We start from the raw sequence: 13,707 nt of genomic DNA, 5'->3' as shown, positions 1-13,707 counted from the left end.
ACTGAAGATTAAGCTAACTGAATTATAAGATCTCTGGATATACGCGAGTTTCATTAGACACAGTAGCGTGTACACGCGGGTTCACTTAATTGAAGTAGCGTATATGTTTTTGAGCATTGAAAAAAGATTGATTGATCTGATAATACTGATTCACCCCCCCCTCTCAGTATTATTTCCAACATTCAGGGTGGAATTCATCATTTCATTAGATACAATAGCTTCTGCCACAGGGATACCAAACGGTGTGGAAAAGTGGCTCAAAAACTCAGATTTGGACACCATCAAAATTCAGTTCAAAACGACTCCCAAGAGTATTTTTCCTTTTGGACTGTTGCTTGAAAAGTTTGCTCCATTAATGAAGTTCATCATGAAATATTTTACATGTGAGGGAGGTTTTCAGTAGTGCACAAGTATCATATCAGATTGTTGATGCATTTCACCGGTGTAAAGCGTCTTAACCTACCCCACTACCTTAACATAAATTTAGTTAAGATGGCAAAGAAAGTGAAAAACATAAAGGGTGATCACCAACCTAGTCTCTACCACCATGCTTTAATTAAAATCATTGTCCTACACCATATTGAATAGAAGAACATCTCTTGGGAAACCTTCATGCAGTCCACAGTATTTATGCCTTCTACTAGTCAACCTACTAGCCACAATACACCACCAGCATCATCCAAACCAAGGGAGGTTGGCTCATTTAGCAGAGTTTCAGTGAAAAAGACACCTAGGGAAGAAATCACTTAGACCTATATCAGAGGGAAGAGGATTGTGTTTTCTCCTAGAGAAGAGGAAAGGGCCAAGCCTACTTCAGTTGACAGGGAAGCATCTCCACATCACCATGAGACATCATTCCATGAGCATATTCATGAAAAACAGGGCAAGTCATTGAAACATCTTGTCATGGAGAAAGAGGCTCAGATTAGAGGTTTGAGAGATGATTTGGCTAAAGCCAAATACATGATTGCATTTTTGTAGTAGGAAAATAGGCAACTCAAAGTGAATCAAATGCTAATTTCAAAACCTAGAATGGGTGTAGAGGATGAGTCAGGAAAAGGTAAGAAATTCATTGGTTTAGAGAAAATGGAGGACACTAAAATTCAAGACAAGCCAAAGAGGCCTAGAACCAATGGATTGAAGAGGAAAGGAGACCAAATGAGTGAGCCATCTACACCTTTGGAGTAGCAAGACATTAAAAATCCATTGAACAAGATTTTGAGAAAGATAGGGAGTATTTACTAGATAAAGTTAATCACCACTTGGAGAAGCTCCTTGAAAGGGCCAACAGGGACACCAACTTGTAAAGGCACATGGCTATACATTATTACACCAGAAACAGGGTTTCCCAAATCAGAATTCAGAACTCGAAGAGAAAACTAAAGGAAACCTTAAATTAACAAAACAAGGGGGAAAAGCTTGAGTTGTTGGCTAAGGCTTCACTTAGGGCTTGAAGAATCATTACCTCGCTCCAAGGAATCAATTTCAAACACTTAGAACAAATTTTGGACCTTTTTGAAGATTTTCGGCAATTTTGGAAAATTTTAGCAGGTTTTGACCAGAAAAGGTAGCGTGGCCAACGCTACATTTTTGTTGGGAGCCTCTATTTGACAAATGGATTGGTGTTATACATGCCTTTTAATCTATACATCAATCCTAGCAAACCATACTTCCACTACAACATGATTTGTCATGTTAAAACGTAAAAAAAGTGCCTAAAATACACCTTTCTACCCTCTTTTTGAGCAACACGCTATGTATTAGGAGTAGCTGTAGCAGAATTGAGTTTTGGAGGGCTAGAATCGGTATTTTTTAGTGCTTTAGGAATCTATGGTGTAATAGACAGAAAAATATTTCCAATGAGCTATCATGAACTAAATTTGGAGCTCAGGAACCCCTCCAAAAGTCACTCACAAGTAGCACACCATGTTTTCTCCAAGTACGTTGCGTTTTCAGAGAAATTCACTATGTTTTTGCCTAGAACTCACTTTCCTCGGTTTGTGTTATAGAAATTTTTGGGCACTGCAACCCCAATCAAACATGTCCATAAACCAAGGGCTCCTAATTCCCTAAAAGTGTTGTTTCATACCCTAAAGGAACAAGGTCAACTGATTACATCATCTCCCAGAAGTTCTCAACAGGAAGCTGCTCAGAACTAGTCAAAACTAGACCATACAGGTTGCTCAGTGCTAAGGGTGCGATGCATCCCACCTACCCAATGTAAAAGGTGCGATTCATACTGAAAAGCCCTTTTGTAGGGTGCGATGGGCGAGAGTGGACAAATGGCAGAGACAGTTTGCGAGGTGGATGATCATAGAATCTTCCAGAAACTTCTCCTATGACACTTGCCTCTCTGAATTCGCCCAGGGATGAGTAAGAGATCATCAATCTCCAAGTGGAACCAAGAACTATTAGAGATGACACTAATCAAAATCCCAGAAGCTGACTCACCCCCCTGCAATCATCTATATATGGATCCCTCATCCAAGAGATCCGGAGGGTAGAATTTTGTATCTTGTAAGGAAGCGCTGTTGGTTTCTTGTTGGAATGTCATAGTGTTGGGTGATCTAAGATTTTCATGAGGTGAAAGAAGGGCTTTCATGCTAGGGGATGACGCTGGGTCAGAACAATTGGTTGTAATCCTCTTTGCTTATTCTTGATATTAATAAAGCTATTCAAGTTTTCCTCCACATTCTTTTATGTTTGATGATATATGCATTTGTGTGGTCAATATATATCTGGTCATATATTGTTTATGATTATAGATCTTTGTTCTTCAATAGTATTATGCTACTTTGATTCCACAGGTGCTCTTTGAAGCTGGGTAGACGAAGGAGAAAGCGGCAAGGATCTGTCAGAAGGGAGAGGAACCGAGAAAGGAACCAAGTGCAAGACTGAGGTTGGTGTCCTTCATTCCTCTCTTATCTACTTCTCAGAAAGGAAAATGAAAGTAGTTTTAGTTTGTTTGTTTCTAAGATATCTACCAGTCTTAGTGGGACTAGTGGTTCTGAGTGGACACTAGATTTTCTGATAACAAAATGGCGACTCCAGTGGGGAGCGAATAGATTGTTTTCTTGTCTATATTTTTTTGTTTTATAAACTTACATACGGAGCCCAAAGTCAAGCCAACTAGCCTTCGAACTACATTTCTATGCAAGTACAAAGTAGATCAATGCTGCTTTAGTCTATCTCCAGGTTTTGTTTATAAACTAAACAATCGATTTGCAAACCTTCTAATTTCCCTAGTGGTGGCTCTAGTAACCTCATTATATCAGCCCCTGTGATTTCTATTTACTGTACATCACTTGCTCGACTGAAATCCCTGAACAGAGCTGCAAACTATGACCCAGAACCCAGTTGAAGTCTCGTCCCTGGACCATCACACCTTCTACTCTTGGGAATCTGGATGCATCGCACTTCCCGTGTGTAGTAGGTGCGCTGCATCACACTTTCCATGTGTTACAGGTCCACTAGTCAGACAAGACCTCTTATGCTCTCAGTTTTTTGGTTTCTATGTTCACTCTCTCCAGCTCTATTCAGGAGTTTTGCTGTCTGTGATCAATATACCACTGTGGAAACCCCCTTCCTTTCCATCATTCTGCCTCCATTGTGCAAAGAACTGTGAATGTTTTTATGTATTGTGTGCCATTTTCAGTTATCTTTTACAAAGAAGAGCATAATCAAACTGCCGTCTTCTGATTTGAAAGTATCACAAGTGTCATTTTCAGTCAAAGAAAAGAATTCTATTGTTCTTGATGGTCGATTATATAGTTACTCTTGTATTTGATTTGAATTAGTAGTTTTTCAAGTGTCGAAAGTTGTTTTCAATTCAAAATAGCAAAGTGTCATCATTATCTTCGTTTCGTTTTTGAAGAGAAATTTGTTAGTACTATCGCTTTGAAAAGATAATTCATATTTGTACTTAGCATTCTTCTTGTTATTCACACATTAAGAAAGCTGAAAACAAATACATGCATGTGCATTTGCGTTTAGACTGCTTGTTGGTTTGATTTAGGACAGTGCATCTAGTGTGTGCTCTCTGCTCTATGTTGAAAGAATATCGTCTCTCTTTTTTTAGTAGCTAGGATTTTCATTGCAAAAAGAAGATTAAACGATTGTTTATCATCTTAGATTGCATTTTAGGAATTATATATACATCACGCAGTGAACCTGAAAGGAAAATTTCTTAAGAAAGATCAACTGTAAAATAAATTTAATTTACCTAAAAACGCTTTGGAACCTAACGCACAACATCTAGAAGTCTAGGCTAGAGACGTATTCCGGTGTCGTAAAGCCTGGTAACTGTCGCTTTCACTGTTGGTTGGGTGATTCCTCCTCTTTGAGATGACAAGTGCCAGTACGGACTTGTGCTCCCACGTACTGTCGAGTATATATTGGGAGACGACAATAGGCTATATCCTTTATCCATAGGAAGCCATGTTTGCCGCCCTATCGTTCGCAATGCACTGAACACAACATTCGAGAAGATTGACTACCGTACCGTAAAAAGTATTATGCAGTTTTGCAATTGGTTTGGTAATCCCTCTGTCTAGATTTCCAGAGTAGTCTCTTTCAATCCTTTTCAGACTCCTTAAAGGAAAAGGTCCATCTGATCACTTGTCACTTTAGGGTCATTAAAAATCGAAGGCGACTAGAGTCATCTTTAGTTTTTTCTCAACTCTTAAAAATTGAAAAAACAAGTTGTGTCAAAGCGTCTAAAATTCATTTAATTCGGAAACATTTTCCCCTTTATTTTTAGTTGATCGAGTAATCCACAATCGTGGAAGAAATTCAATTGAAACCCCGTCGTTCGCGGAGGCTTATGAGTCAACCGTCTTTGTCTCCAGAATCAAAACTATTCCAGACAAAGAGAACTCGTTTAACCAGCTCAAAGTCCCCTGGTCAGGTTGGAACAAGTGTTCCGACAACCTCGGAGACTCCGGTTACTCCAAACATTTATGGTACCCCTGCCTTTACAGAAGAAGTTCCGTAGCCACTAGAGGACAGTAGAACTAATCCTAGTATACCTGAACCGGCTCAATCTGTAGCTAATTCGGAAGGTGTTGTTCCCCAAACATCAGTCGCTGCAAAATCCATACCTTCTTCGACACCGGAAACATTTTACGGACCTGACGGTCTACCTCTTCCACTCGGTTTGATTGCCATAGAAGAGATTGTGGAGGATCCACCATCTATTACTCCACCGCAATTTGGAGTTGGGGTCACTCTATATCCCTCTTCATCAGAAATTAGTCTACCATTATCGAAAGTTCCTGTAGAATCGCTAGGAAACCTTTTGGATAGACTAGATATGTCTGAGCAACCATCAACATCTAGGACTGTGTCATCTGACATAGTAGTGGCAGAACTTCCTGCTGCTACTCCGACAATGTTCGCCGACGTACCATCTGTCATGACTAGCTCTCAATCGATGGATGGAATCCGTCCAGAGGCTGTTTCGATAGTGTGGTCTGTTCCCGTTTGTTCATCCGGAATAATATCTGGAATCTCTTATGTTGAGTCCCAACAAATTGATCCTTTGCAGTGTCAATTTGGGCAGTCTGGTCTTCAAAGGAAAATGATTCCATTAAGCACCAGACTACCGTTGTATGGGGGGCAATATGCCCTTTCATTGTCTCCTCTAGGAGGTCAAACATGCGAGGGTTCGCAAAAGAATTTAGGTTATGATGGAATTACATCCAGTGGTTGGATACTAATACTGCCTCAGCAACCAAGAGTTGTATACTCAATGCAACAAAATATGCCTATGTCAAATATCCCCACTACACCGGCTATTGTGACGGTGTCGCAAGTACAAGCATTACCTATTGTATGGCAACCTCAAGTCTCTTAGGTCACAATCCAACAACCCCTTGTCCCTGCAACACCACCACAACCATCGGTTAGTGGCTCCTTAACTGGAGTGACCCAGGCTCAAACGGGTACCATTACCCCTCATCTCAGTCAAACAACCAGTATTGGAGAACAACACATGGTCTCACAACCATGGCTGGTGAAATATCAACAACCATAAGTCCAACAAGTTTACCAAGGATCTGAGCACCAAGTCTTTGCAAGTAATGGGCAGCCGTATGTTCAGAACGGTCAACATCAACCATTCCATAATGGTTATGCCCATCAACCTTATCAAAGTTATCAGCATCAAATGCACGATGTTGGTATGCAAAAACCCACTGCTCAGGCAATCCCATCTTATCCTGGGTACGCTTCGCCGAACCTGAATCAAAAGTTGCCCTTCGAGGCAAATTTAGAATTACCAGATCTAAACCGGCTAACAAACGATCCAATCGCTTATGCCCCTTGGTGGCCAGCGATTCCTCATAAAATTCCGTTAGATATTCCTAAATTTAATGGAAATCTGGGTGAAGACCCGTCGAATCATGTGATGACCTTTCATCTATGGTGTTCATCTAACACTCTAAATGATGATTCAATCAAGCTTCGCCTTTTTCAGCGAACTTTAACTGGTCCGGCAGGTAAAATGGTATATCGAATTACCTAGAGCTTCGTTTGATAACTTTAGTGCCCTAGCCACAACCTTTTTAACCCATTTTCAGTTACTCATAAGGTACAAAACGGGAATAGAGCTTCTTACCAATTTCAAGCAAACGACAGCCACTCACATATCCAACCATATTCATGAGTGGCAACGTCGTCGTAGAATGGTAAAAACATATGTTCCTGATCAACTGTTGGCTAAATGGTTTATTAAGTCATTGTTACCTTCTATTACGGAAGATGTGGCAAAGGGAGGAGTTGTCACTGAAGAGCAAGTAATTGCTCGTGCACAATATGTAGACTTGATTTATACTTAATCTGGCACGCTCTACGATAAAATCCCTGATGCTCCTAGACCAGAATTTTCCGTTCCTCCCTCTCCTAAATCAAACAAAGACTCTCATGCCAGGGATGGCGTGATAGGAATGACCAGCACAAAAACCGTAAAGTCTAAGTCGAAAAAGGCCCGTATGGTTTCAGGTCAAAATGAGAATGAAGAACTTATCGCCTTGGAAGTAAATGTTGTATCGATTGACAAAGGCAAAGAAACCAAGCAACCAGGAGGCAAGAAGAAAAAGAAAGGGAAGAAGAAAAATAGGAGGAGTTGTCCCCTAAAAAATCTTCTGCAAACCCTTCTAGAGATAGGAAACCAAATCGTCCATGCCTAATATGTGATGAGGATCATTGGACAAGAGAGTGTCTGTATAAAGCTGAGCTTAGAAAATTCTTCAAGAATTCAAAAACCTTGGCAGTATGGATTGATCCATTTCCAAATCTAGGAACAAATCTGGTTGCTAGTGACAATGCTTCCCCGTCCCAAGTGCTATTGTTGTCGGTTTCGAAGCAGCAAAACGATGCTTTGATATCGACAAGGAATAAATATTACGGGAATCCATAGTTGTTGGACAACAAGGCCAATGATCAACCCAGTAGTTCGACAACAACTTTGACCGAAGTTGTGCCACCCATCATTCCTGAGCTAACAATAAAGTTGCCAAAGGGAGTAGTACACAAATCGACATTTAATCCTCGTGCCAGAGCAGGGCAGCACAACATTATAATATAGTGGAGTATTTGGCCCAATCGCCATCCGCTATGTCAGCACTTGAGGTACTGCAAAATTTCCCCTCCCAAAAGCAGGCTTTAGTATTAGCAATAGGTGGGATTGACCCAATGGATTCCAATCTTGTGTCCTTTAGTCACAAAGGATATGACCCTTAGTTACCAGCTCAACTAGCTTTCCTCATTCAAGTGAAAGCCCTCAAAAGAACTGTTCATCGAACAATTATTGATGAGGGGGCATCTACATGTATTATGTCGATGAGTTGCTGGAAAACTTTAGGATCTCCACCCTTGTCGCAATCTTCGACAACATTAAAAGCATTTGATGGACGAACATACACCCCATATGGGATTTTAAGTAACTTTCAAGTCAAACTGGGGGGAAAACAATAGAAATAGATGTTGAAGTAATTGACGGAAACCTCAATTACAACATCCTACTGGGAAGGCCCTGGATATACGCTATGGTAGCCGTTGTGTCGATCTATTTCAAGAAGATTGCATTTCCCTTTCAAGGAGGAATTACAATCGTTGACCAACAAACATTTCTCCCCAACTGTTCACAAGTTACAGGAAGCATTCTGATGATCCATGGAAGCCATCATTCGCTTCAAAATATCGGAGTAGGCCTACTAAAAGACCCTATATTAATGGGAACTTTTGCCCTACCGCCTCCAATCAATCTGGAGGGAGTGGCAACGGTGGGAACCTGCAATATGATATCTTCTATACAAAAGATCTTTGAAAACGATATTAACATGAATCATCTGCAGGTATTGCCTCCAATCCCAATGGAAATCTTATAGCAATCAATGTTTGTGGCATGGGAGGCAAACACAAATCAACGCTCATCAAGCGTTTGGATAGATAGGTCTAAGGAATATGGTACCCCTTCAGATCCTTGGTCGCAAGTACACTATACAGACAAAGGAATTGTTCAGTCAATGATGATTGATGGGGCACCATGGGAAGATTACCACCATCATTCCCGTCTCTGGATTACAAAGAAGATACTCCTAGTGACCTTCATCATCCCTCAGTTTTTGATACGGCTCAATCCACACAAATGTGTGTTCTATGTCAGTTCTGGTCGTTTACTTGGCTTTGTGGTCTCAAAGGACGGGATTCGTCTCGACCCATGTAAGGTTCAGGCAATCATCAATTTGCCTCCACCTTCAAACTTTCTTTAGATTCAGAAACTCCAAGGGAAAGCAAACTTTCTGAGGAGGTTCATTCCAAATTACATCGAACTTGCTAAAGGTTATACTCGTCTATTGAAAAAAGAAGTACCCTTCATCTGTGATCAGGTCTCGAAGCTTGCTTTGATGCTTTAAAGGAATCCCTAATAAAAGCATCATTAATGTACGCTCCTGATTATCAAAAAGACTTTAAACTATATCTGGCTACAGCGAATACGACCATCGCAATGGTTTTAGTTCAAGAAGACAATGGAATTGAACATCCTATATATTATTTAAGTAGAAACTTAAATGATACAGAAAGCAAGTACTCCTATGTTGAAAAGCTAGCTCTCACAGCTATTCAAGCGATACAGAGATTTCGACACTATATCCTCTTTCGAAAAACTACCATTCTGTCATATTGCAACCCCATGACTTATATATTGTCGCGACAGTTGCTGGGGGGCAAATATTCAAAATGGATAGCAATTCTACAAGAGTTTGATCTGGAATTTATAAAATCCAAATCGAAGAAATCCCTGGTTTTCGTGGAGTTACTATGCGATCTCCCATCGTCGTCCAACGATGTCACATCAGAAGAAGTGATCGTGGACGAATCTTTGTTTTTGATATCTTCAAGCAAACTGTGGTATGGAGACATAATAATCTATCTCCAAACCCAAACATATAGGTCTAATACCTCCCGCTCAGAACAACGACACATTCGATACCAAGCAAAAGACTACATGATCATCGGTGATACACTTTACCGTCGTGGTGTCGATACAGTTTTGAGGAGGTGCCTGACTGACGAGGAGGCCGAAAAAGTCCTGAATGATTGACATTCAAGCGCGTGTGGGGGGAATCAATTTGGTTATGCTACCGTGAAAAATATTTTACGAGGAGGATACTTCTGGCCAACAATGTTCAAAGATTTCATAACCGCAATCAGAAGTTGCCATGCATGTCAAATCTTTGATCGGAAAACTAGAATACCACCCGCACTTCTGCAACTAGTAGTTGTTGTTGGGCCATTTGCCAAATGGGGCATAGATTTCATGACATGTAACCCCACCTCAGTCGGGGGGCATGGGTATATCATAGTCGTAGTAGAATATTTTACCAAATGGGTCGAGGCGATGCCTACATTAAACAATAGCGGCAAAACGACTGCCCTCTTCTTTCTCAATCATGTAGTCTCTAGATTCAGCGTTCCACAGGCCATAGTCACAGATCATGGATCGCATTTCCGCAATCACATGATGGTTGAATTGGTTGCCAAATTAGGACTGTCCCACGACATCTCTACTCCATATTATCCGCAGGCCAATGGACAAGTTGACGCAATCAACAAGGTCCTGAAGTAGATGCTTCAAAGGATGATTGGAGTCCACAAAAGGAGTTGGCACTTGATCCTGTACTCAGCCTTGTGGGCATACCAGACATCAGCGAGGAATGCAACTGGGTTTACACCCTTTCAATTGGTGTACGGCCTAGAAGCAATCTTACCGGTTCAGTGTGAAATCTCATCCCTCAAACTCGCAGTTGACCTTCTCCCCGTAACTTCAGAAGAGGAGGCTCATTTCTTGGAACTAATCCAATTGGATGAAACCCATCGTGATGCTGCTTTGGCTAATGAAGCGCATAAGAAATGAGTCAAGGCGCAGTTCAACAAGAATGTCAAACCCCGTGTCTTCTCAGAAGGTGACCTGGTCTTACTTTACGACCGGGAATCCGACAAATTGGGAGTAGGTAAGTTCAAATCCTTATGGATCGGCCCCTATATTGTTAAACGTTTATTAGCAAAAGGAGCGTATGAGTTAGTAGATTATGATGGGATTCCACTGGCACAACCTCGCAATGGGTTGTACCTTAAGCGTTACTATGCTTGACTCAAGATAGTAACCCCTATGCTTTTGTTACATTTTTTTTTTCGCTAAGGGTAATTATTTTGGTTAAGTGATCCAATTTTATGTTTTTTGCAGATGTTGGACCTATTGGAATCATTTTTTGGATATGCCGACGGAGCGGGGCAGAACCTATCTTTTGCAGCTTGGGCCATCTTCAATCCAAGCGAAGAGTTAGTGAGTTTCAGAGGGGTATGTATTGGTCCATCAATGAACAATATTGCTGAATACAACACGTTGATAGAGCTCCTCTCTGATGCCATTACATGTGTCACACGTCGACTCGTCATCAGGCTTGACTCACAACTCATCATCCTACAGCTCACTGGTATCTACTCAGTACAGAATCCAGCTATCTATCGCATGTTCCTAAGGGTCAAGATTTTGGAAAGGTAGTTTGATTCTATTCAATATTAGCATATTTCCAGAAAATTAAACACATTAACAGACTCATTGGCAAATTGTGTGTTAGATAGACATTTGCAACATTTATAAAAGAAGCATTTCATCAAATATTTGCATCAAGATCACGTAACTCAACCAAAATAAAAATCCGAAAGTCAAAAATATATATATAACTGTTTATGGTTCATACATAATGTTCTGTAACCAGGACAAAATCAGTCAAATGACCCAAAACTCAAAATTCTAGGGGGAACCCTAGTCTAATGATGCTAGTGATAACAAGTCACCGCCTGTGCAATCATGTGCAAAAGCCTAGTCCATCGACTTGTCACACCAGTAGTATGTCACTGCAACCTTAGAGGCAGCTCGTCGGTCCTCACGTCCGGAATACCAAGAGTGAGGCCCTCGACCTGATCCTGCAATGTTGAAAGAGTCTCGGCCACATCAAGGTCGCGAAGGATAGCCATCCCTACAGCCTCTCCTGCTGGAGCGGGAGCTGGCAATCTCAGACATACTACTGGTCGAACTGGTCCGATATCTACATGAGCACATGAGTTTTGATTAGTCCTGATAGAAGAAAGCACAAGAACATTATAAAAAGAAATGATAAATAGAGATATGGTCAGAGAATTTACCGATAGCACCCCACTACTCACTAGCCGACAACACCAAATCCGGGTCACCCCGAAAATCCATACCAGCATATGGATACTCGGGAAAAACCATCTCCTAACGATTGAACCACTCGAAGAAGGTATCAGAAAAGGAAACCTGGGACTGACCAGCATTTCGGGCCATAAGGTCAACCCATCTCTGCATCCGTGGCTCAGTCGGTGGAGGTAAGCCAAGTGAAATATACTGCGGCTACATCAGTGGGATCTTTTCCAAAGCAAAAGCGGTCAAAATAGAACCATAGTCAAAGTTCTTCAATTTTCCGTTTCTTTTACCTTGGTTAGTTTTTCTTTCATCACAGGGAGTACTGCGTCACACCAGTTGAACACCTTTGGTTCAAGGCATTCCAAGGTGTACTGCATATAGGACCTGTTAGCCACGTGAAGAGCCGCACTAACAACCAGTCTAGAAAAAGTGAACAAAATGGTCCTCAAGGACCGGTCATTGACATCTCGGATGTTGATCTTGCCGTCCCTACTCAGCTGAGATCCCTCTCTGCAATACTGACAATATAATCTCTCACGGATTCGCCCCCACGGGCGGAACTTGATAATGAAAGAGGGGCACCACGCCTCGATAAACCGGTCAAAAAATAGATGTCCACGACAGTCAAGGGGATAGATTTGCCTCTGATCTGAAACACTTGGTTAGTAGGATCCCATGCATCGAGAAGATATTGTAACAGGTTGATTTGTTGCCTCATGCTAGAGATGTGGAAAAACTTGAACAGGCCACAGTTCTGCAGTGTAGTTACCGTAACCGGATCATGTAAAGCAAGCATGTCCTCTTCTCCATGCTCGCGTTCTCGCCATGTAACAACCATTTTGCTCTCATAAATCTCTGCGAAACAAGCAAGAGAAGAGTCAGGATCCTGATTTGGCAAAAAAAAGGAAAAAATTACATGAGAAAACAGTGCAAAAATTTCCCTTTTCGTGCCCATCGCACCCCCAGCAGTGTATTGGGTGAGATGCATACTGACTGGCCAATGGCCAAGCCAGTATGCATCGCACCTTTCGATGTAGGAAGGGTGTGATGGAGCCAGGGAAAATTTTTCAAACCCCAGAGGCTCAGAAAAATAGGGAAACATGCACAAAATTCAAAAAGGAAGGAATGCAACTGAAGAGCTCAGGTTTAGCTCCTACCTGGTCCAGACGGCACCGAGAATTGTCCACAGAGTCTCCCGAAATCAGCTGGTGAAAATCAAAGGGGAAAAGCACCTCCAGAGCTCCAACAAACCAAAGTTCAAGTGAAATGGTAAAATGAGGGGTAAAAACCACTTTTAAATTAGTTTTCACTTAATTCAAGTAAAATATTAGTGTTTTAACTCATTTTTGAAACATATATTGTTCATTTCTAATCAATTTGATGAAGCAATTGAACAAGCAGTAAAACCTTTGAAGGAACAAAGTGATTAATGGTGAAATTAAATCGATGACCATTATCACGAGGAATTTTTATGTGGAGTTCAAGCTCGTTAAAAATTAAACCTAAGAAATGAGCAAATGTTTCCCCCAGAGTTTAATCTCATTAAAAAATGAACCAATTTATGGTAAATAACCATTGTGAATGCATTATCATCAGCTTTTGAGCCCTGGTCGTGTTCTCATCATCACCTTCACACTGTTTTGGCTGATCATTCACCTCCATTTGATTTTTTACCCCTTTTGAGGAACAACTGTGAAGAGTGATCCTGTTAGGCATCCTTGTGACACTGCCATGATTGGAAAATTCCAAACCTTACCTGGAATCAGCTGCTACCCGAAATTATCACTCATTCCTCAAAAACGAGTCTCCTTTAAGCTCTTTTCACTTGACTCATAAAACATGAAAAGATTACCGAGCGATTGGCCTCTCCATCTCGTTAAAGCGACCGGAAGTGCTATCCCTCTAGATTTTAATCTTTTTGGACTTGAGGGATTATTACACAAAAAGATTGAGCGCTTGTTTTGTTCGTCTCATTA

Source organism: Pinus tabuliformis, chromosome X (assembly GCF_031772625.1).
Source record: "Pinus tabuliformis cultivar Carrire ecotype Pingquan chromosome X, CPIR1, whole genome shotgun sequence".
Classification (NCBI taxonomy): Eukaryota; Viridiplantae; Streptophyta; class Pinopsida; order Pinales; family Pinaceae; genus Pinus; species Pinus tabuliformis.
Note: the sequence above shows the minus strand (reverse complement) of the source record.